This window comes from Brachyistius frenatus, unplaced genomic scaffold (genome assembly GCF_029030835.1).
Source record: "Brachyistius frenatus isolate BFR_SWC_R1_liver_20210118 unplaced genomic scaffold, ASM2903083v1 Contig_21, whole genome shotgun sequence".
NCBI lineage: Eukaryota > Metazoa > Chordata > Actinopteri > Embiotocidae > Brachyistius > Brachyistius frenatus.
The window spans coordinates 2792661-2818364 of NW_027210620.1; the positions used below are offsets into that span (position 1 = coordinate 2792661).

The window sequence follows — 25704 nt, forward strand, 5'->3', positions numbered from 1 at the left end:
GCTCGGTGTTAAGAAAATCTCTTTGTGATTGATAGCGAGTTGTCATTAATGGCAAAATAATAAAGGCTCAGCGTGCCACAGGGATGCCTGACAGGCAATGGAATTGAGAAAAGATGAATTAATTACACATCTTCTCATTGAAACAGTCTGTGGACCACATTCCCTCTGCTCATGCGTGTTAAGTACTTCCTTTTTGTCCTTGAAAAAGTTTCCTTTTCAAGTTGTACTGCCTCGGGTGAATCAGACCTTAGAGAAATTACAGTTTGACGTGCGTTCAGATATTGTTTTGATTTTTTTTGTTGATTTTTTTTTTTTTTTTTTTTTTTTTTTAACCCATTTGATGAATAGGGTTTGTAAGCAGGAGTTCAAAGCCAAAATCAAGAGAAATGCAGAATAAATGGGAGGCTTTGAAATTGTATGTTTTTTCCCAGATTACTCAACATTTTAAAGTGTTTGTGATAAACCTATTCATGGCAAACCCCGCTTCTCCGTAACTGAACCAAATATATGATCTTTAAACCCTCTGAAAACAAACTGCTCTGTTGTATTTCAAGATTACAATAGAAGTAACAACTTGGGGAACAATGTGGAGGAATTTTTCTCAAGAAATCCACTGCCATAATAATACTATGAAGATTGTCACCTCTCAAAAGTCACAAAACTATCGTCTTCCCTTTAATTTCTCATAATCACTCATCAAAAGCTTTCTGGTGGAAAGACTGCCATCAAGACGCGAGCACGCAGATTTGTGCATCAGGCTGAATCAACTGACAGTCTTGTGATTTTCTCAGGAGGAGGTCTTAGGGGAAACAACATCTTAAAATCTGAGCAGACATTGAAATGTGGAAGAAGTATTGCCTTATGTTCTTCAGACAGACAAGAAAATGACTGTTGCCATATAAAACATTTGTGTAACACAGAGAAAACAACACACATTTTACTGTTTTGATATATTATTTAACAAAAGAATACAATAACCATATCCACATGTAGTTAAAATTAAAACCTTTATCTGACTTTCTGTTTTTTTTTGTTTTTTTTACCCTGCAAAGGAGTATTATACCTTAAAAATGTATGATGTCAATGGATACAGCAGGTTAAGTCAGTAGTAAGCACAAAAGAGTTTAAAAAAATTCAAAAAAATTCAAAAATTCACTTACACTCTGATATTACAGTAAAAAAAAAAAAAAAAATTAGTCAACCAAAGCATAGATCTATCAAGGGTGGGTTAATTGGCGAGGTAGCCAAATTAGAGTTAAGGGATAATTTACTTTCTCATTTTACACAAACGATATTTGTAATTAGCCCGGAATTACTAGACCCAAATTGAGTGTGTAAATTCATAAATTCACACACTCAATGAAACTGTTGGAGTAAACGTTCACCAATCCACATGTGTCGAAATTCTACCATCATCGCCATTGTTGGAACTATATCTAGAAACAAATGCTGGACTTCAATGTTTTCACACTTAAATTGACTCTAGATTGGCTGAGCAAGCCTCAATACAAACAGTGTTTCCGGAATACAATCACAGCAAAGAGTCAGACTAATTAGTAACAGGAAAATATACACTTTTGTGAAAAGTTTATTCCTATACACAATTAAAAATGAGACAGTGACGAAATCCAAAAACCCAGCTAAACTAAACAGCTATTTTAGCAGAGCGTAAACTGCTATTTATGTTTTTGTCATAAATGTAATTTGTTGTTTGTTTTAATTATATTTTATTCAGTCCAATTGGACACAATCCTTATAAACTATGGACTGTAAAGTTAAGTTCCTTAAATTGGAAAAAAACTACATATCTACATTTCTCCTCACACTACACTACATGAAGATTTCCCAAAAGCAGTGCAGCATCTGCAGTTTAGATGACATTTAGATGCTATGACAATGATTTTAGGGGTGAATTTATCATCTTTAAAAGACGTAAAGCCATCGTTATTGAGATGTAGTAGTCCCACAAAAAACCCCACTAATGAGCCATTGACTTCTCGAAAAGCCTTGATTTTCCACAAAAGAAGTCAACAGAAATGAAAAGCGGGTGGATAGCGAGTTCAGCGTGTGCCTTTCATCATGACATGACAAACAACTGTGGCACAAGAGGGGGTAAAGCAAATAGTAATGTGCATGCCAGGAGAAGGCGCGGGGAGGAATACAAAGCAGGACGAGAGCAAAGACTTGTGAAGGGAGAGATTCAAGGAAATCCTTTTCAATTACGTTGAGAAAGGTCAACTGTTGTGATGACGGATTGTTAAATATCCGGAGAGACCACATTATTAATAATCCATTCATTGATAGACTGAACAGTCAGGAACACTAATTGTGAAAATGAAACACATTATATGTGGCTTTATACTCTTGAGCTCTTTTCTTTATATATATATATATATACTTTCTGGATGTTTCTCCCTGATGACTTCTATATTATGATACTGTAAAGCCCTGCATCTCCCAACAGTCACAAGGATATGTACCAATTATTTTGACTTGACTTCACATGTAGGTCACATATCTCGTCTCAAAAAAGTACTATCTTGGTGTTGTGGAGTCTTGTTGGAAGGATTGGAGGGTGGGTGGAGATTTGAAGTGAATATTTGATCTTTTTTCTACATTATTAAATGGAGTTGTAATCCAATAATAAGACACCTTTTACATCACGCGTATTCTTATAGTATAATGAGCTGATTACTGAGGAGGGTATCAAATCAAGAGGTGTGTCAGTCTTCTAGGATAAAATCTAATTAATCAGAATCTCCAAAGTAATTTAATTAGTAACTTTTTTGCATCTTGGTAGAGTTTGTTTTGAGTAAACAAATGCATTTTGGTTGTTTGAAATATGGAACTGTCTCAAGATGTAACAGATGATGTGATGACAGTATGAAACTCTTTAATATGCACATTTCTCAAGGCTCAGTTCTTGGTGCACTCCTGTCTTTTGGCATCACGCATCATCATTATGCTGATGACACACAACTGTATTTCTGGTTTTAGCTGGATGGCGGGGCCGGCGCTATAAACAAATGTCTCTCACTGAGTGATGAGTGATCATTGGTCAGCAGAATGCCACGCTGATGAGGTCAGCATGGGTTAGCCAAATGGCACATCTCCCTGTATCCATTTCAAATTAAAAGCCCTCGTTTCAAATTAAAAATGTTCCCACATTGTCCAGCCATATACTAAGTTGTTGCGTTTACATGTTCTTTAAAAAAAATGTTAAGGTAACTATCACATTATGCAATTTGAGTCCTGTTGATGAAGAATGTACCATATAAACTGTACACAAAATTTGAAACTTTCAAGACAGATTTTTTTTTTTTAAAGGCAAAAATTGATCAATTCCTTAACAATTATCATATTTTCCCAAAATGTTAAACACAGTGAAATAATCTTGGAGGAGAAAAAAAAACCTAGTGGAATTCCTGTTTCCAACCTATATTAACATTGATCTATAGTTTGTGTTGCGAAGCAGAAGACAATACTAAGCATCACCAGCAGGCTTGCATGCACAGATTTCTCCAGGCAGTGGGTGACTTAATGGGAAGATAGCAACATAATTTTATTTTTAAAATGAATTAAATATGTGTCTTTATTTCTATAACATGCTTAACTGGCTGCTTTGAATAAAAGTGTCAAGAAATGCCCCAAAACAAAACTAATTAACAAAAGAGATGAAATGTGTCTGGTCCCACAGCACAGCGAGGAGATGACATACAGGACTAATTAACTATCAGCAAACTCGAATGTGATCTTAGCTGCTCTCACTCATTAGATACCCTCATTTCTTTTGCAAAGCTTTGTGTGTGTTTTTGTCTTTATAGTCTGTGATGACACTTGGCTGTAATGTACATGCCAGCATTAGCTGGTCAAACATTATGATTAACTTAGTTTCGGTGCTGTGAATGTAAATATACTTTAGGGAGATGACTCTAAGGAATTTAATTAAAATAATACAACACTTGCTAAGCTTTGACATTGTTGTGCAGATGTGGCAGTGTGAAGCATCAGCACAGAGAAAAAAAAAAAAAAGGATCTGGATTTGCCTTTTCAGCACGATATAGGAAACTGAAACCATGCCCATGCGTTGAGAAATTTCACCTGCATCAGCATATTATATGATTGTGGTCAGTTGTCATTGGGTCCTATGTTGATGTGGACAGTAGGGCCGTCCTCCACCTCTTTGTTGACTCAGTAGGCCGCTTTCAATAGCATAGCTGATGGAGAGTGCCAGCGATGGGCGTTCCATACCTTTGTTGTCATGGCAACACTAATTCAAACATGGTTGACGTTGTGACACCATCACCGTTTGGTAAGGTCGAGGCACCAGAGGCAGACTTTCTCACTCTTTATCCTATGTCACCTGACTTCCTCCTTTGCTCCCGACATGCTTACGATGGCCACTAGAGGTCGCAGCAGTTGCAGTTTGCCCTCTCTGAAGCATAATTATGAACTTGATGACAGCTGGATACATTAAAACACACAGCGAATAAGATATATTGCCTTTCATATGGTCGAACTGAGAAAAGCAAGGCTCTAAGTCTGGTGTTTGTTTACATGCTTGCATTGCATGGTTCCATTCTTTTACATCTCTCTTTTTCACAAGTCTGATATATGAAGGTTTTCAACCTGTAACCTTGTCAGTTGCTTCACCTGTGAGATGAACATTTTCCAAGGTAAAACGATTCAACCCATGGGCGTAATAAATCAACAGCACTTTCTCAGTGTATAATATTACCCTGAAGCTCGTTTTCCTATCCTGTAACATGCAAAGGTTTTAAGTCTTTTTCATTTATTCTTCACTCCCATCTGCTCAGTATCAGATTTAGTTTTTAAATAAAATCACACTCCTTCCAAGTGGCTTGAGAATTAAGCTGAAAGTGCTAATTAGATGCAGTCTAAGCCTCTTGTGTAGGGCATATAGTTTGGAAACACAATTAATATTCATGTAGTTACCATATAAGCTACAAATCCCAGTTGAGTATGTGCAGTGTTCTTGTCACAACAGGCTGTTTATGTGGAAAAAGAGCCGCAGTCAGCATTTATAAATTTGTTTTCGTGCTTATAATACAAAAAACAAACTATAAAAGGCTGTAAACAGTGAGAGTAGGTCAGAAACTGTCACTGAGAAAATTTGGTATCAATGTTTTCAATTGTAACTAATCAAGTTGGAGAAAAAACTGGAAAAAAATCAAACTGGACTTCAGTGTAAGTGCAGATCATTTTAGATTTCCTGACTTTGTGCCTCTCGAGATGAGCAACTAATCAGTTTGCACCTTTTAATGAATTCATTTTTTTATTAAAAAAAATCATCAGTAATTACAAGTTACACGCCTCAATGAAATTGAGTTAAAACTGAGTTTTGTTTCATTTAGAATTGAAAACAATTTTGGGGTTTTCGAACTGTGTTAATGGAAGAGCCTGAGGTGGCATCAGTATAATAATTACGTTTATGATGAATAATTTCATGAATAATTCATTGTTGACTTTTTTTAATTGCTTCATAGGAATTGCTTCTACAAGCAGCAAGATTTTAAGAAATCCTTGAAGAAGTTTCTAATTGTTATGTTAAAAACTTCAGGTGGGTGACCTTAACTTTAAATATTTGCTCTGTAAACAATTCATGTCATGTACAGTATTAAAAATGAATAAGATATGCAACACTAAAAGCAATGAGGTCCTGTATTCTGAGATCCAAGCTCCATTAGGTCTGTGAATGTTTTCATTGCATTAAAAGATGTTGGCACATAATTTGTTTTAATTAGCATTTTTCTAATCACTTTAGCACCAAAGATCACAATTAACACTTAAAACAAGGGTCTAATAATGGCTCATGAATAGGTATTTCAACCCCTGCACTTTGACAGAATTTGAGGTTGCAGATGCTATGCTTCTCTTTACATGTCACAACATTTAAAAAAAAAAAAAAAATACAAACTGAATAATCTTTTAATGTGTTTTTGAACATTTGTAAGGACTTCACTTTGGTCTAAAGAGAGTGGGAATGTATTTTGTCCAAGGCCATAAAACCAAATTAACTTTGTTCAAGTAGCAAAAAAGAGTTACTCTAATGTCTCCCTATGCTATTTAGAATATTATTATTTAAAGATTTCTATTAGTCTAAATGTAAATTAATTATACAATATAGTAATATACTGCTAGATTGATTTAGGATGTCTCTCTCTTGAACGATCCATCATTTTATCCCTACCACGCTCCATATTCCTGTATAATCTTGATTATCAAAAATGTTAAAGGTATTTTTACGACCATACATTATTTTCACAGTATGTCTTGTCATTTTACACTTTCTACTTTCACACTTTTATAGAACCTGCTATGTAGGACTGTCTATTGAAAGTCTATGTGTGAGATTAAAATCCTTTCAGCACAGCCTGATCGTGCAAGTGCAAGTGGCCCTGCAGCAAAAACTGCTGCACCGTGGGCTGTGCAGTTTTAAAGCCAAAAGGCTCGTGGCAGACAGCTGAGACTGGATGCTGCTCAACTAGCTGCAAGCCTCAAATGCCAAAGGCACCAGAAAGCCATTCACAACCACTGAGGGGTTCCATGGGAAGGAACAATAGTGGGCAAGCACCCGCAGACTCTCCTGCCCTCTGCTTTCTGCAGGATGTTTGTAGGGGTGACCTGCTTGGCAGCCAAATTACTACTGGTCATTGGGAAGCTTTTTGGTCACTATCAGCCTCTGCAGAATCTGATTAGGAAAGATTTCCATGGCTTCTGCAGAGGTTGCTGGGAGCCCTTCTTCCAGACACACCTGTACCTCCAAACCAAAACCCTCTGGTTTGGCTGAGGCAAGAGAGCATGGAAATGAGCACACAAACACACCACACTTCCTTCTTTTACCTCTTTGTTTATTGGTTCTCTATTTATGTGATCTTCAGTTCCTTTTACTACACCATACAAAAACTTACCCTGATTTTGAATTAAGAGTTGGTAATTAGAGGAAACAAATGCCCCAACTAAGATGGGTAATAATGCTGAATATCTGAGCCACATATCATATCAGAACAGTCCTAACATATCCTGAAGACTAGACCAAATGTTTGCTGATATTGGTCCCATTTCATCGCTCTCATAACAAGGTCATTAAGGCGTTTTTTTGTCCGCCATGTTTAACACGTTTGCATAATTGATTAACTTAGCCTTACATGTCACCTTGACTAAATGAGTCTCAAGAACAATCTCATTATGATTCTGTACCTCAGTCTTTGAGTGCTAATACATGTACATGTAAAATGTTACTTATTGAGCTTTGTTGCTTTGTCACAGCATCAATACGATCACATTAATGAGGAAATATAGTGTAACAACAAGGGAATAACAAACAAAACAACAATCGATTTCTCTCTATATATAGCTTTCTCTATTCCACATGACATATAGCTGACAAGCTTTGACATATTTCACATTTGACCATGACAGTGTTGTCATTATTTACTATCTTAGAACAACCCAGTATCATGGCAAAGTGTGAAAAAGACACACTTTGGCCTGTCTAGGCGTGACATTTACATGTTTTGGAATAGTGAAACTTCCACGCGCGTAAACATCCTGTGAAGCGGGATCATCTGACCAAGGACCCACAACACAGGCAATAAAGGAAATCTTTTGGCATTGGCCAAAGTGTGGCTATTTCATGTTTTGCCGTGATATCGGGTTGCTCAGAAAGATGGTCTATTATTATTTTAATATATGAGAGAATAATAAATAAGACATAAATCTTAAAACAACTTTTTCAATGAATCTCTGTTCTCAGCAGATTAAAGTGTTTTTGTATAGATGACAGTCAAGCTGTTTTTTTTATGGTTCGTTACATAAAAACCTAAAATTAGGAATGACTGCGGGCACACGAGACCACCAAACACAAAAGCAAATATTCTCAAGCAAGCATGTCTGGTGTATTGTAAAACATATAGATACGGAGCAAGAAAGATACACTTTAAATGGATTCTTGAAAAAAAAAACATAACAAACTTCATTGTCGCTCCACTCAGCTGTGAAATTAAGAGTAAGCAGTCTAATGCAAAGCAGCTTTGTTTCCAAATTTAGATTCTGACTACAATATACACAGCAGCGACTTTATTCACCGACTGTGGGTTGAGAAAAGTGAACTTTAAACTTAACTCAATTTACCTAAACAAACCGAAGGCCTTTGTTTTTGAAAGCTTTTTAATTAGTCATCAAGCTGTTGTTAATATTTTATCAACATCTAACACTGCCTGCATCACTTGCATGCGAAGTGAGGGCTAGAGTAACTACCACACTGCCACCAGCCAACAAATGAAAATCGGTCGACAATATTTCTCTGTGAACAAAAACAACGAATAAATTAAAACATGCAGAGGAAGAAATGGCAACTGCGATGCTTCACGAACAGAAAATACAGAACCTTCACATAAATTTAGGCTGCGGAAGACAGGCACAGCTTGATGTCATAATGGGTTTATAGTTAGCAATCAAATATAAAGTACACCAGGGCGTATACAGTATATATTTTTTTTAAGGTGTGACAGTAGCCCTGTGGCTAAATCAGCCAGTGCAGTTAAATAGTGGACACGTGTTTATATATGCATTCAATTCTGACTACCAGGGCACAATGTCTTGCTCCTGTTTTCAACCAAGTACAATTTTCGGCCACAACGAGGCATCACAGTCTTCTGCAGAGTTCTTTAATATATCAAAATCAATGACATCCCTTTTTTTTTTCCCCCCCCACACTTGCGAGCAGACATATAAATGGAAACAAATATACACGGCCTGAATACCAAAAACTTCTGTGTACATTTCAAAATTGGCCTTAAATTGACAATTTGAGGTGTTTTTTTTTTTTTTACCCCACCCACACATCCCCTGCTGACAAATAAACGCACTGGCCGTTACATAACCTCATGTTGTGCAGCAATCATGTCCAATATATAGTGTTTACCCACATTTTCTCATCTAAAAGGTGAATCCATATATGGCTCTTTAGAGTAAATGTAGTATCTCTGCTGGATATGTGAAATAAGTTTTATTCACATTTTCTTTGACAAAAATACCTCAAAAAGTGGTTTAAAATCATCTGTCTCCAGAACAGTTAATATTCATGACTAAATAGGCAACAATTAGAGTTTAAATTTGTGACATCACAGTAGACTGTATGTAAATGTGGACGTAGCTTCCAGGTCTGAAAAATGAGGCCAACGCGGAAGTGCCTAAAACTGCGCGCCACTAGGGGTTGACTCCAAAAAGTCTCTGGCTCCATAGACTTCCATTCAACTTCTTTCATAAAATGTAAAGTTAATAAAAAAAATTCCACTAGTTATTTTGGTGTTGTTAGCTAAAGTTACTCCTTATTCGTTTTCTGGCGGTATATCTGAAAATCTTCCAGTCATTAATTAGATATCAGGCCTCAAAAAGATGTGTTTTTGTGGCGTGTCTGTTTGATTGACAGGCCTGTGGTGCAGTCAGGTTTCCACGATAGTTGGGCGGGACACAGCGTCCGCGGCTTTCCATTAAGATTAAGTCAGATCGCTCCTCCCCAACTCATCCATATGGCTCCAAACTGCTCTGAACTAGCAATAGCCCCGCCCCCCTTCGGAAAGTGCTAAGGAAGATGAAAAAAAAATGCAGTAATCTATCATGAACGTTAACCAGGACTGCAGTTACCTTGTTTTCACGTGGGAGCCCATTGATCATACTAAAATAAATTATCGAGAGAAAAGGTTTTCAGGGCTTTTTAAAAGGTACCGTGGGGAGTTTAAGACCTGTGAATGCACTGTGAAGTACGTTTTGTTTTTATATATTCAGTATGCAGTTCCTCTGTTCCAGTGCCAAAATCACCAACAGCATCGTGGACCCAAGGTATGAAAGACTCCTTTCTTCTGATGTTGGACGTAAAACATTTTGAGTTCAAACATCTTGGAAAAATTGGCTTTGCGATTGTTTTATGAGAAAAAAACAGCGTGCTTTCATCATGTTGGTTAAACCCTAAGAATGCACACAATACTTTTAGTGAGTAACAATGAACTCCACAGGGTACCTTTAAAACTTGAAAAAGGAAAAAAAAACCTTTTGCCACTCTTTAGCGTGTCTTCATTACTGTTTTTTTGAGGAAATTTGAGGAAGAGCTACGCGCAAAAATCTGCAGCAGGTAAAGAGATTTTGATACGCATTAAAATCTACTTAGCTCATGTAATGTTAGCCACATGCAAGTTAGTCCCCGCAGTCACTGTTAGACCAATTTCATGCTCCTGTGGTTTAACAAAGTAGGGAAATGGTTTATCATCTGCATTAAAAAACAAAAAAAAAAAAAAAACAGTGAGATGTGTGTGATTAGAAAATTCACAGCAATCCAAGTCCCCACCTGTTTTATATCTCCGCTGTACGCTCCAGTAAGAAAAGGGCCGTGACGCAGAAGAACAGTGACGCTGCGTGAAAATAAATGAACTGTCATGTACTTATGTTAATTAATTAGCAAACCGGTACGTGCAGCACGCAGCACAATCAACCTGCCTCAGTCCCACAATGGCGCCGGTCGTGTAGCGGTCAGGAGAGTCCTGCTATGTTATGACGAAAAGGTCATCCTGTCGCAGCCTCTGCGGGCGCCTGTCACACCGAAATGGAAACGTCTCCGTGCGACGTGACAATTAATCTGACAGCTTTTAGCAAGCTAAATGCATCATATGTTGGCGCGTCCGTTCAGGGGGGCTCTCTCCTCGCCGTCGTCTTTCTTCATCCCGATTCCTCCCTTTTTTTGTGTGTGTGTTTCACCCGGGATGGAGGTGCGACACCGTTCACCTCACTTTCAAAGCCAATTATTTCGTTCATCAGAATGTAACGAACATGAGCTATTTTATTTATTTCTTTTTTTGATTTATTTGGGCTGGCCCCTTGTCGCCGACTGAGCGCAATTAATTCAACGCGGAGGCCAACGTTTTCCTCAAGACTCCTCTTTCACGGAACTTAATTGGAAGTGTAAATGCGTTGTAAGATGGCACGAGAGCACGCTGTCAGGAAACTGTCAGACTCAAGTTCAGCACTCGTGTTCGCGTGCGCGTCTGCGTGTCTGTCTGGTACGGCTATTTGACTGTCTGCAAGTGTCCGAACCTTTGACCTGTCAATTCATTCTTTTGTTTACCTCTCTTGACAAGACATCAGACTGAGTATTACTCGGAGAGTAAGGAAACACAGTGAGTGAATACAGAATGCCTATAATTGGGTCTTATTTCACCACCAGACAGCCCGGAGGAGAGCGCTTTGGTTTGCATGAGAATTAAAATGACTGTTGACTTTTTTTTATTTATTTTTTTGATGAGAATGACTTTGACTATTCAACTTCAGTCCACATACAGAAAGAGGGCAAATGAACAAAGAGACAAACAACCAAATGCAGTCCCCAGGGGCCTCGCTGAAAGCGTATTGGCTTCCCAAAAAGAATATTTATAAGTGTTTGGGATGACTGTTATTTAAGTCCAGTACAGAGCAGTGAAAAGTGCTTGAATGTAAAGATACATGAATGGAAATATTCTTCTTTTTATATAACCTTACAGAGAAAATACTGGGGGGTTATGTGCGAACAGTCTGGCAGAAAAATGATAAATAATGATAAGCTTTATGTGTTGCATCTTTAATACAAGAAATGCAGCTCAAAGTGCTTTACAGCAAGAAAATGACACGCAGTGTTTCACATAAAAACAAATATAAAGGTATATTTGATATATATATATATATATATATATAATAAAATGCATAAAATTAAACGGAAGACAACAAATACTAGATATTATACTAGAAATACTAGAAAATGTTATCTTGCTCGTTTAAGTGGACTCCACTGATTTTGTATTGCACTTATAGCACTTTTTAGTCTCACAATAAACAGTTAGGAAATAACACATCCGTCTCACTTGTCAAAACCTACTCAACCAATGTGCACTTGCGCCGGGATTTGAATGGGTTATGCTATGCCAGTTGTGGCTAATGTAGCTTCCAGTTTCCACAAGCTGTCAAGCAGAGATGAGGAGAAGGCTAAAGAGGCCTGTTTTTAGCCCCGACCATCAGACTTCCTATTATGCTACAAAAGACTTCATTACAACGTTTTGTCGCATGCAGTTCTCCCCACAACCTGCATGTAAACTGACTGACGTAAAATATTTAGTACCCTCTATTTTTTTTTTTTTTTTTTAAGAGAAAAAGCATAAGCACTTTTATAACGTGTTTTGACACTATGTTTGAGTTATTGCAGATAATAAACTAAGACAAACATACGGTGACCTGATATCTGCTCCAATGCGTGAAGATAAGTAAGCGTACTTGGTTCAGTTGATTTGCAGTTAAACATAGGTGGTATATAAAATACGACCTTCTGAATGTCAGGTTTTAACGCGACATAAAAATGGATCTTGCATTTGCAGTGTAATACAAACATTAAACTGAAGATATATCCCCCGAGATTTGTATTAATCATCATTATTTAATAGTACCACTGCCAAGTTCCGCATAAAAGGCTTTACTCTATTTACCTGACTTAAGGAAAAGATTATGGATTATGAATTAAGAGTTTATGTTTCCAAATGCTGATATCTCAGTTCGATGGAAGTGTTTCCTGGTGAACAAATGAAACTCAAAAAGTCCAATTTAAACCCTGTACTGGTTCGAACATCTGTTTTATGACGCTCATTTCAATGTATACAGTAAATCAAGCCATAAATGTAAATAAACCTTCCTTTCTTGTTATAAAACGAACATCTTCTTGTTATAATGAGTTGCTTTTATCATGAGACTATAAGCACTGGATCTCATAAGCCCCAGCTGAAGGTTAGACAGAAGAACAAAGATAGTAGAACATGGTGTTCCATAAAGAATAATGCAGCTCTCAAATTTCACTTTGCGTCTCTCTCTGATAGAGTCGACAAAGTCCTTTGTAAAGTCCGCATACTAATGACACTCCCATTAAATATTACACTGCTCTGAGAGGGAGAGCGCAGCTTCTTTGTGTGCAAGCTCTGAAAGGGAGAAAAACTTTTCTTTTTTTCTTTCTCTTCCTGTTTTGAGCTGTATTTCATTTAAACCTGAATGTGCCTCGCGGAAGTTACCAGATATGTTGGCGGCTTGTCTTGATTGTTCGTTGTAATTTTTGGAATCGCTTAAACTTGACGTGGTTTTGCTGGTGATGACAGAATATTGTACACCAACCTGCTACGGCAGCAAAGCGTGTAATACGCCCGCCGGCCCACTAGGGGATACCGTATCAGTGTCACGTTTTTTGCCTCGCCCAGGCGGGAAAAGGAAGGTGCCTTAAGTTTAGGCAACAAAATGTTGAGGATAGGTAAGGAAAATATTATGACGTGGGTTAAGATGAGTAATTACAAGTAAGTAACGTTATGTACGTCTGTTAAGTTACGTGAAATACGTACGAACGGGCTGATCCCACAAGCGTGTTCTCTTCCCGCTCAGGCAAGGCAAAACACTGACACGATATCCTCTCATGGACTGACGAGTGTATTACACGCTTTGCCACAATACAATGCTGCGTACAGTCCTCAAGATTTCAGTTTAGCTTAATTTTGGCAATATCCGGGGTTGCCTTGGTAACACCAAGTACGGTTTAATGCCGCAGGAAAAGAACAGCGACTTTGTGAGAAATGTGACATAATAGCAGCTGACGAATCTGTCTGCAGTGTAGCCAAACTGTTGGCTGTGACTTGTTTTCCACATAACATCAGGACACATAGGAGTCAGTTACCTTGCTGGGAACATGAAGAAATTCCCATGTCATTTTTTTTTTTTTTTGTAGACACATTTTCGTTGGACAATTGTTGTCATGGCTCATTATAAAACCTATATTAAATTGTCTTTGACAGTTTCGCAATAAAACCACACCACATTTCACCAGTTTTAATGAAGAGCCGTCACAATAGGAAATGTTGGGTTTGCATTGGCAATGATTGAATACAGATCTGACATTGCTGCAGGGGAGTAAACTGTAAACTATGAGGCTCATATTAATAAGAAAGCCAATTGTTGGCTTACATGCATGCACTGTTTCCTGTCAATCCCATGCGTATGTGAAGTCTCTTTGTTTACTATACGGGAATGGCAGAGCCCACCATTAAAAATGAAAACTAGAGACACAATTGTTGAATGTAAATACTCTGAAAGGCTACTGCAGAGGGAAAAAAAAAACTGAGACCATTTCTGTCAGATTTTTATAAAGTAATTTAAAATTATAGCTGCAAGGCAAATAAGACCCATTTCTCTTTATTAAATAAAGTAAACCTTCTACAGTGGGTCTTAAAACTTAAATGGTTTCTCTTAGAGGGCACTAAAGCCAAGTGTAAATGTCCAAGACTCATACATAAGGATTCTCTGCAGGGTGACTGTTATTCATGTCAGTAAGCAAGCCTTTTTGTCCCAATAGGCTCATGTGGGTCAGTCAGCTTGGACAGGGTTCAAACCACTGACAGAGACAAAGGGAAGAATGAAAATGAAGGTGCCACATAAACACACAGGAGATGCATTCAATTGAGTCTGATACCTAAAATGCATTGGTTGACATTTTACTAGGTGACCTGGCCCACACGAGCACATTTCCAACCTTTAAAATATGCATAATGGTAAAAAAAGAAAAAAAAAAAAGAAAAAAGGCCTTTCCGGTAACGATTTTATAAACCCATATTCCATTGGTGATATTAGCAGACACAGGCAATGCAAAAAAAGGCTTTCAACTATATTTTCATTTTGAATTATTTGATATAATCCTTCCACCTCAAGCTCTAGATTTGTAAATGTAACCCATTTATTATAATGAGCATTAAATCCCCTTACAGTTATGTGTGCACACTCCATTTATTTTTGATTAAAATATCCCGCACAATTTCTGCGTACTCCTTGACAAAATGGTAATTAAAGAATACAAATCCTCCCATTGCTGTAATAAAGGAAATTAATTCAGGCCAAAGTTTCTTTCTTTTTTTTTTTTGTATTGATGTGGACCTCCGCTGCGTGTGGGGGGGGGAGGGGATAAGCATCCTACAACTACATAATAGAAAATTCATCCCATTTAACACAAAAGGTCAGAAAGGAAGTAGAAATAAAGTTATATTTTCTTCTTGAATTAGAAGGCATCTTGTAATTTATTACCGAAAGGGGGCTTGCGCACATTGGTCCATAATAATTTCCTATCACAGGAGGCGGCTTTATAACTGACTCGCAAGGAAATTCAAAACTTTCTTGTCAGTGTGGCTGCATGTTGCACACTTCCTATAAATTATGTACAAACACGTATTGATTAATGTATCTCGAGAGGAACCACGGGGCCCAAAAGCCCCAATGTTTTGAGCTCTGTCTCTGATTGGGTGTTCATGGCCAGAGGCGATGTGTGGTCCTCTCACTGTACTATACTAATCGGGGCTTCATTCTAGGCAATAAATTGTGTTTAATTTTTTATCTTCATGTCTTATTAATTTATGAAACTAGCGATTGCAAATACTCAGAGATTCTTTTTCTGTCTTCCGCCTTGCTGATGATCCACAAAGAGCCCCATCATGTCCAAAGGTTGATATGATTGACATTTCTTATTTCAGATATTCATGAAGGTCATTAACCTTGCGTGTGTCTCTCTCTGATGCAACATCACAGAGCAGAAAACCTGTGCAACACAATAAACACACACAGCATACCCGGTGTATCCGGTCACATGTATAAATCATGTTGACGTACATTCTTTAATTACCTGAATGTTTTCCGCAGGGGGCATTCAAAGTTATGCAGCATTAAACTGGAACAAAGGAGGATCTTAAGCCAAATGACTGTTAATAACATCATGTCAATAACTATGTCATGCATTTGTCATAGTTTATTATAGAGTGTGGTATCGGATTAGAGGGAATTATGCTGGCTGGGGTTTAATTGCATCATTTTCTTTGTCACCTCTCATCTGCCCACATGTTGGAACCCACATCGAGCTATTTCCAATCCACTTCTTAAATCAGACCTGCGCATCTCTCTGAATCACCTCATTGACAGTGATTTAGGTCATGAGCGCCCTCGGGCATCGATAATTACGGTGGCCACATGTCCTGCGCAGCAACACGCTGGCCGTCACGTTTGTTTTACGTGTGCGGTGACCGATGTGCCGCGACACCGCTGACATATCACACCGAAATTAAATAGAAAAAAAAAAAAAAAGTAGCGCAGTACGTCGTGTTGCAGAAGCCACTTAACAAGCTCTGACGGCTCAATGAAAGAAGAGATAAACACACTGAGTGATAAAGGTGCTCGAGTTTGCTTCAAGGGAAAGTTTGATCACTGTTCCTGGACACCCGATGTATTCTTTAGGGACCATGAAGCCTTTTACACTGTGCCTTCCGAAGGCTTGGATGTGATCTGGAAAGTGAATTAAATTAGACAGTGCTTAAGGTGGAAACAGTGCACCAACCGCAGTTATGATGAATGAATGGTGACAGTTGTCTCCAGTGCTGTGTGTTACATGAACCTGTACTGAATTTTGTGTGACAACTGCAGTCAGACACTAATGCATCAATAACACGTTATTACTTTCCTGTCTGGCGCAATCAGCAATAACCTACATTTCTCAGGTGTATTTGTTTAAGAAATGAGAGAGGGGGAGGGAGAGTGGGCATTTGCAGGAAATCGTGAAGGTACCGTGAATCCAAAATGGCAATAAAGTGTTACCTGTTTGGGCTCTCAGCCTTAAAAAGAGTCAAGAGTCAATCCATGCAGTGTCTCCCTCGGTATCCAACCCAAACGATACGCACCAAGCAACCCGAGCACCATGAACGGTCCTGATACGGTTGTTGCAGCTGCAACGCTCAGTTCAGTACCATGGACAGAGATGAGTATCCGAAATCACTCTCAGAAAGAAATCACCCACTCATCCCCCTCTCTATTTAGTATATACAGCATAAAAGGTTCCCTATAGTTCACCCAGCAGTCATCATTTTGTGTCAGAAATAAAAGGTGGCTAAACAGGAAGTGTAGGTAATAGGGAGGGTTTTAAATAGGGAATGATTTTAGTGATACAGTCTACTTTACATTTGCCATTTCGTTGCCCAAACACAATATCAATGAGGCTCATTATCGGCTATCTTAAATTGTGGACTCAAATTATCCAAATACTTCAGTGCAGAATTGGTGTGCACTATCTAAGAGCTAATTACCATCAGGCAGTTTGCAGATAGAAACCAGGGCGAATAAATAAAAAAAACAAAAAAAACAACTGTGAGATAATGAAATGACCTGAGTATTGTTATATATGTGATTCCAGTTTCAAGGAAACACATTGTTTATGTCTTCTTTTTTTTTTTTCAATTATTTGTTGTCTAATCCTTAGATTGGTGCAGTCGTTTCAGGCAGCAGACGTGTGGAAAGCGAAAAGAGAGAGAGCAGGAATGACGTGCAGTAAAGGCCCGGCCGTCCAACAATCGATCCGGGGGACCCACCGCATTTGTGTCCAAGTGGTATGTGCCCTAACCACTCTATACTTACCACTTCAATGCTTATTCTTAAATCCATCCACGTAGCTGAATCGTATAGAGACTATGGCAGTTGCAAACAATCTGTTCACTATTCAACAGATCATACTGTATTGTAGATTTTATAGTGTTGTTTGGGATGCCTACTAGGAACTGTTCCTCTCTCATATTTATCACACTAAAACTAGCCTGCAAGGCAAAAAAAGAAGAAGCACACAATCCACGGGCTGTAACAGATTTATTTAGTTTGTGTTAGTTTTGTAATCTTACCAAATTAACAAGACCAATATTTGCGTTGACAATGGAGTCATTTGTCGTACTTTACTCCTTTAGTTTCAGCACCATAGCTGTGTGTTGGTAACACTATGACGGTGCTGTTTGTATTTCATTTAGATTCAGAGTTTCAGATCCTTGGACAGTGGCGGTATCTTTGCTTGGCTTCAGTGTTGTACTTTTCCCTTTGTTTCAGCACCATGGACAGTGCTGAGCGCTGTTCTACTGGTGCTACGTTTCCCAGTTTCAGTTACACAGCCAAGACTGGATGATATTAAAAATATAATTGGGTCTCCGTAACATAATACACAGTAATTGTATAAGGTACTAAACTAATTGTCTTAGTGTGCTGTTTCTCAGTTGGTATCGTATGTTTTACTCCATTGTTTTCCTTTGTGCAGTACATCGAAGGAACATGGTGTTCATCGACGGCCCTTTTAATAATCCAACCTATAGCATATATCCGTACATAAAACATATAAAAAACAGACATGATTAAACATAAACAGTATGTAAATGCAACGCAGCTGCCGTTGTTTGTTCTACACGAGACAATACTGTTTGACTTTGAGCAGCATGGACAGCCCTGGGTGATGCTATTAGTATAATTCTCTTGCTGTCTTGTGTTGTGCATGTCCTCTATGTACCACATTGTGTTCCGGCACTACGAACGCAGCTGGTCTGTATTCGCCAAGATTTCAGCACCACGGACAGCGCCGCGTGCCATTACGAGTGCGATGCAGTTTTTTTTTCTCTCTCTCTCTCTCTCTCTCTCTCTCTCTCTCTCTCTCTCTCTCTCTCTCTCAAACGTGCTCCCCTTTGCACATCCAGTTGACCAACCCCCCCCCTCCCCCCCATCCCGCCCCGGTGCTGCCAGAACCCGCACGCCTCTCCCTTCATATCCTCAGAAGAGAATAGAGCCATGCTTGTGTATACGAGCGCATGCTTTCTCGCGCTGAATGAAACCGAAGCGTGCCCGCGCCGCGCCGCGCCGCGCCGCGCCGCCTGACACCGAGAGAGGAGCGCTGCATCTTTAAAACAGAAAAAAAAGAAAAAGGAAAAAGAAAAACACACAACCAGCTCAGTCATAACTGTGGGGATGATAAGGACTACCTCTTTTTACTTTTTGGAGAGAGCCAAGCCGTTAGGAGAGCATTCAGCATCAGCTGTTCAACACTGGTCTCTCATTGCTGGAAGTCGGGGCTGAATCAGTCACATGACAGAACTGGAGGCAGAGATCTAGAGAAAAGGCACAGCATTTCGGCTCGCACCGCCATACTGTATTTTGAGCCATATCACAATTTTTATTGCAACATTTTACTCCCGCTCGGTGAGTACATTTTCAATGGCTTTTTTGTAAGCATTTTTTGTCTTTTTAATTGCCCCCCCTTTTTTTTTGTTTTTCCTCCTTTTGCTGGTGTTTGAATTGAGCATTGACATGGTGGTTTTGAGCGTTTTTCACATCCCAGGCTTCAAGTTTTTAGCATGCAGTTATTCTGATCGAGAGTGCCAACGAGGGTAAACGGGTGCGTTATCGGTCTTGAGAAAAATTACCCCCCCCACCCTCCCAAAAAAACAACAAAAAAAAAAGCCTTTACTTGCTCGCAGTTTTGTTTCGGGGGTCGAAACCAAAGCAGGTTTTGTCGGTGTTGAGATTTTTCACACATTTATTGGTGGTTTTGAAACATTTTTGTTTTTTTTTGTTTCTGTCGACTTTTGCTGTTGCTATGCTTTGGTTTGCATTTTGCAGTGTTGTTTGTTGCCTTCGAGTTTTGTGATTTTGATGTGTCGGTGAATCTCACCGATCGAGCCCCTTGCTTTTACTTTGCTCCTCTTTTCTTTCCCAAAAAAAAAAAAAAAAAAGGGAATCATTTTTAAAGCCCGATGACGTTTTAACGTGCTACTTTTCTTGCAGCCGAGCTCACAGGTTTGTTGTTTTTTTTTCTGTTTCTCTCTTTTTCACGATTTCGTTATACTACTTTTGCTGGTGGCAGTGTCAAGTATTTTTGGATGTTATTTTTTTTTTTTTGACTAGATGATGCTGGGTGGACGAGGGGAGTTTTGATTCTTGGGGGAGTTCAATGCGTTTTTGTTTCCGATTTCGACGAGGATGCACAGACATTTTCCCTCTTGCAGGTATATAAATATGAGTGGATAAGTGTTCTGTATGTGCAATAAAGAATGAGGTGACAGAAATATGCACCTGTGGCTGACGTGTTATTTTGTAAGGCTGGCTAAATCGCTCATTAGTGAAGGCTTTCCCTTATCAATGTTACCTGAAGGTTACCTGATGTGATCGATGTGTCCGTATCATGCCTCGTTAAGATCAACAATTCAAGAACGACGATTGGAAATCACACGCAGGTCGTTTGATCACAATTCTTTTTTCTTTTTCTTTTTTTTTTCTTTTTTTTTTTTTCTTCTCTTTGCTTTGAGTTCAACAATCTTCAAGCCGTCCAAGCTGAGGAATAAATGTAAGTAGCTACATTCAGGTTCTCTGGGAAGGATGCACTGTAACGACTGTAATGATCTCCCACCGACAAAGTATCCCAACTTCATCCATAAATGGACCTGCAGGGGCAGAAATAACAATTTCCTTTCAACTGCATACCAAGCTGGGAAGATAATTAGGTTACAGTTTGTCAGGGGCAAATATCGTAGTACACTTAAGTGCCCTCCTTATTGCTGGACAAACTCAAGTCGGCTTTTCGCAGGCCCTTTGGATGCATAAATACTCTTGGGTTTATCAAATCTGATTTTGCAGGAAACCGAACAGAGCGACTGACATCACTGAAAGAGGCTGAGAGACTGAATGAATCCTTCAAGAGGCAGGTTTAAACTACAGATTAGCAGTGATGGGCAAGAAATGCAAACATGAGTAAATAGATATCACGTATAGTCTATGGCCTGCAACCACGTTACTGGAATTTATTAGCTGTGGGTTTTTTTTTTTTCTTTCCTGTGGGTTGTTTTTGTTTCCAGCCAACGAAACACTGCTGTCTGTTCACAAACCTTCGTCAACTTCAGTCTTTGTGGAGAGATGAGTAAAAAAAAAAAAAAAGTACTCCAGCAGAAATCCACAATCCTACTTGACTTATTCCTGGACTCATCTAAATAATTTCTCTGTTAGCTTAAGTTCTGGCTTTGGTATTGGCTTCCCATTGTAAGAAAGGAGTTCTTGCATGTGCAACCAGATCCCCATCAAAGTCTTTCATTTTCAACCATGTGCGTTGAACAGATTTTGTCAGCGTAATATTGTCGGGCTATCAAACCCGTGAGAGCGGACCATTGAGTCTGACTGTTAAATCCCGGCGTCATTAAACAGGCTGCCACGTGTAAATCACAGTCAGAACATTTTAATGTGGCGTTATTGATAAATACTGAAAGCAGTGCGTGAGCTCTCATTTGTATTAACTGATTAGAGCAATTAAGACAAAACATTTCATCATGTATTGAAAAGCTGTCACGTATCAGTTTCTACACTCGCTGTAAAAAGCATATATATATATATATATATATATGTATGTATATATATATATAGATATAGAGAGCCATGGGGAGGGTTTTTAATGGCTTTCAATTTGTGAGACGATTTCGAAACGGTATGAGTCTGGGGGGGAGGAGGCAGCGTTTGGCTGCATGTGTCAGGCTGCTCAGAGATCTGTCACCGAACAGGTTTAAACCAGAGACTATACGGTTGAGAAATCGACACGGAGTCTGTCAGTTATCGCTAAAAGGGGATTTACAATTCCAATGCGAGACTCAGATTCCAATCCAAGTAGTCAGCGTTTCATCGATTTGATTCGATTTGATTCTTCAAAAATATCTGCAGATCTAAAAAAAAAAAAGAAAAAAAAAAAAGAAGAAATTTAGAGGTTTTGTCGTTAACGACATTTGAGTCGCTGTCGTCGAAAGTTCGGCGTTCGTTTTCAAAAAAAAAACAACCTTTCGTTTTAGCCTGAAACCCGGCGCTTTTCCGCCCGTCGGCATTATATTTGCAGCAACTTCTTCAAAGCGAGACTTTCCCCGCGTGTTTACCTCTGCGGAACGATACGCAAACATTTGCTGAAATTTAAATTCAAGCTCCCCCCCCCCCACCCCCGCCCCCGTCACCTTTTTTTTTTTTTTTTTTTTTTTCCTCCTCCTCCTCCTCGCCGCGCTGCGTAAACAGTAGTCGTTTGGCAGCGTTTTCAAAAAAGCGACTCCTTCGGCGACGTACCTTCTGATGCTCGCGTACACTTTCACCCGTTCAAAAATCCATCCACCCGTGATGGCTCTCAAACCTCAAATCACTGCATCGCCGCTCATCCGCGTGTCTTCACGCCCCCTCGTCAAAAAAAAAAAGGGGGTTCCTGAGCTGCCGGACATCTCTCCCGCTAAGCGTTATGATAGCTTCTGTTACGTCCTGCGGTGTTGTGTCTCTCCTCCGGGCAGGTTTTTTTGTTTTTTTGTTCTGTTATCTGGGCCGAGCCAGAGCTCGCGCGGGAGACTCGCGGAGAAGCTACGTTCAGCTGGTGCGTGGATGTATTTCTCCGCGACCATGAATAAAACATCACGCGGTGCGCCGGTCGTGTGTGCGCGCTAAGCATGTGCTTGTAACTTCCAGGAGGCGTGTGCGTCCGCCAGGCGTGCTTGCAGGTGTGAATGTGACTGTTGTTGTTGTTGTTGTTGTTGTTGCTGCTGCTGCTGCTGCTGCTGCTTTCACTGGTGTTTATCGATTCGACTGCAGTTCAGGTTTCACACGCGGGACAGACGGACGCCTAAATAATAAGTTGTGAATCGAATCTTCGAAATAGATAACTGGAATTGCGATGGGATGTGTAAGAAGCACAGATACGGTTCCTGTTATATCTTAAACCAACTTTAGTCTGCCGTTTGCGTCCGTTTTACATCCTTTTCAACATAAATAAGACCTATTAAAGCGAACAAAAACATAGAAAAGAACCCAAATTTAGAATTTGTACACGTGTTTCCGGGAATATTTCGTCGCTGTTGTTTTTTTTTTTTTGTTTAATCTCAGCGAAGATGTCGGCCAGTGAGCCTAAAGCTGCTTTTAAATTGTATGAGAAGCAGCGGTGGAGCTTTGACGGGGTTTTCTTCTTCCATACAAGCGCTCGACTTGAAGAAGCGAAAGGCCTCGATGCAAATGCCCTCCCATGACCTCACATCAGCTGAATGTTCGGTCGCTGCAAAGTCAACCTAAAGTTGCGAAGGTCTCGATTCATCTCCCGCGGATTTCTATAATCCATCACTCACATGGTCCTCGTGAAGGTTTTTATAGCTGCTTTTATGCATTTATACACATTTAAATCATTCCAGAAAATGAGGACGATGAAAATAGTTCTTTTGCTTCGGTAGCAATAAATCTGAGAAGTAGTTTGTAAATTGCTGCATTAATAACGTGTCAGACCATCTGAAAATCAGGTTAAACATTCTTGGTTAGTAACTGGTACTCTGAGTACTCTGTGTTACTTCGTCACCGTGATGTTCTTTTTAGGGCACTATCAAATAAAAACACAGCTACTCTTTTTTTTTTTTTTAACCCAGAAAACACTGTGAGTAGGTGAGGGGGCTGCCCCAAATAGTGGCTGTATCCCTCCACCGAAGAAGAAAGGACGCTCTTTGTGCCGTCTGAGAAGCAAAATCTAGGCCAAGAAAGTTTGCAAAGCGCCCTTTGCTGCTTCTGAAGCTCCATTTTTTTTTTTTTCCGTAAGCGCGGAGTTTATAAAGGCGACTCACAGGAGCGTTTCGCTATTTTTTTTTCAGCGCTTCTTTCATCTAGCCTCGGACAGCCTTCGCCCTGTATGTATACGACCTGGAGTACCACGCTGGAAGAAAAAACAAAACACAGGTGGGTGGGGGGGCGTTTACATCGGGTTTTATTTTCACGTCAATGAGGTATTCTCTTCCTGCGCCCCACTCTTTAACAGATAAACAGCTTACCTTTTTGCTCGACTCGTTCTGCCGAAGCGACTGTTAAGTGCTTTACTGTCCTTTTCTGAGCTGTTAATTTGATAAGCGAGGAGATCTCGCAGTTCATATTCTGGGCAATTAAACCCATATCTGAAGAATAGGGTCAGGCTGAATGACTTTCCAGTGTCTATTATGGGAACCGTTTGAGTTATAGTGCGTCACCGAAATGAGACTCCTTCCACCGACATGCCGAGACCTGATTGTAATTTTTTTTGAATCTCAAGAAGAAAGTTTTCGTCATATTTCATTAACGTGTCGTCTTCGGTCGTTGTAACTCAACGAGATGCTCATGAGGACAGGTCAGATGAATGTTCTTTTCTTTGACCTTCGGTTCAGTATAAAAAAAAATTAAAAAAAAAACATGACAGCCTGAGACTTAGCTCGCGTGCGTGTGTTTGTGTAAAAAGAGCGATTCGCAGCAATCAATGCGGTTTAAAAATGGCCGATTAGGCAACAATTACTTCTGTTTTTTCCTTAATGAGAGCAAACTAATTCCCAGAGGAATTACTTTTCCTGTTTCTCGGGGGAAATAAGGTTCATTCAGTCTGATTAGAGGTAACTAACTAAAGAAAATGTCCCAAACTCCACACGTCGCTTAACCGCTTTCTGCAAGATCTGCTTACAAAAACAAAAAAAAAGGACAATCTCGACTTTTTTACGACTTCGTCATCTCGGTGTGCAGTTATCGATCCAGCCAACCTGATAGCTTCCGGGCCACACCTGCGTCAGGTGGAGTTAATACATTCAACGCAATCACACTGTCAAATTACATTCAGCGGCAGCATCACAAGGGATCCAAACATTCCAAATTAGTTTCCAGATTCAGCGTTGCTGCTCCTGATATACATTGTTTTTTTTTCCCCGAGTGGAAATAAATCAAAATTCATATCATGCAGTTTTTTTTTTTTTTTTTCTGCAGCAGCATCTACCCCCCACCCGCACCTACGTAATTAAGCTGTAATTTTAGAAAATGGTGACTCTCATTGTGAGACACAAGCTTGTTTCATCGCACTTAACTTATTGGCGTATTAAACGCATGTTTTTCACATCCGTCTGCCAAACATCGTCATTAAAGTTTCATCTTCACGGAAGCAAGATCGCCGAGCTAAAAGATAATTCGCCTGTTTTTCAGCTGGTGCCTGTCTTGTCTTTTTTCTGAAACTGATGGAAAGTCTCGGCTCGGCTTTATATACAGAATTATGGAAATATGGCTGAAATGTCTTGGCAGAATGCGACATATAACATCCCGAATATGAAAATCACAAATGCGCAGACTCTGACAGACAGCAGAAGAAAGAAAACAGCGGGCAATTCAAGCTTTTCTGCAAGCTCGTCCCATTTATGACCTTCAAAACCAGCCTCAATAGTAAGATTCTTCTGTCTCTCTTTTATGACTTGTGTCCATTTATTTCAACTCCACTTAGCATGAAATGTCATCTCCAACACTAATAACCTGCCTCTCCCCCTCCGCCCTCCCCCCCCCCCGATAGTACGAGCCATGCCGTGTTAGGATGAGTAGAAGGAAACTAAAGTGATGCCGTGTGAAAAGGCGAGCTGATCAAATATTTAGAAAAGCACTGAGCTCCTTCCCTCCAGGATGAAGAACCGTCATTTCCACAAGTTAAACAGTGTAAAATAAGCATGAAACACAGCAGAGCAAATAATAGGAGGAAACCCCCAACAAACAAAGGGCACCATGAAAGCACTAAAAGCAACATTAACATAGTAATAACGGAGCGGAAGGTTTTACAGGTCAATTTGTAGAGATTAAAATCTGATTGCATAATAAGGGACGGATAGTACTTGGTTGCCAAAGGCAACATGTTAGGCTTACTTAATTAATTTGAAATTAAGATGCAAAAGCAAGCACTCCCAGCAATTTAGAAATGACCGGGGCAAGAAGATAATGAGTGCAGGAACATCATGGAAGGGAAACATGGAAGTGGTGAGATCGTTTTTG

General features: G+C 39.5%; 1 protein-coding gene across 12 annotated transcripts in view; it reads left to right on the forward strand.

The window, feature by feature from the left end:
- The first annotated feature begins 18759 nt into the window (after nucleotides 1-18759).
- Nucleotides 18760-25704, forward strand: part of LOC138619780 (RNA-binding Raly-like protein) — a 97993-nt gene continuing 91048 nt past the window's right edge. For 3 of the 12 annotated variants that reach the window (XM_069696535.1, XM_069696542.1, XM_069696541.1), the window contains exon 1: nucleotides 18762-19101. The gene's annotated coding sequence lies outside the window, so the exon portion shown is untranslated. Of the gene's footprint in view, nucleotides 19102-19326; nucleotides 20246-25704 lie in introns of those variants that run through there. The other 9 variants (XM_069696545.1, XM_069696539.1, XM_069696544.1 and 6 more) reach the window with 6 other exon arrangements.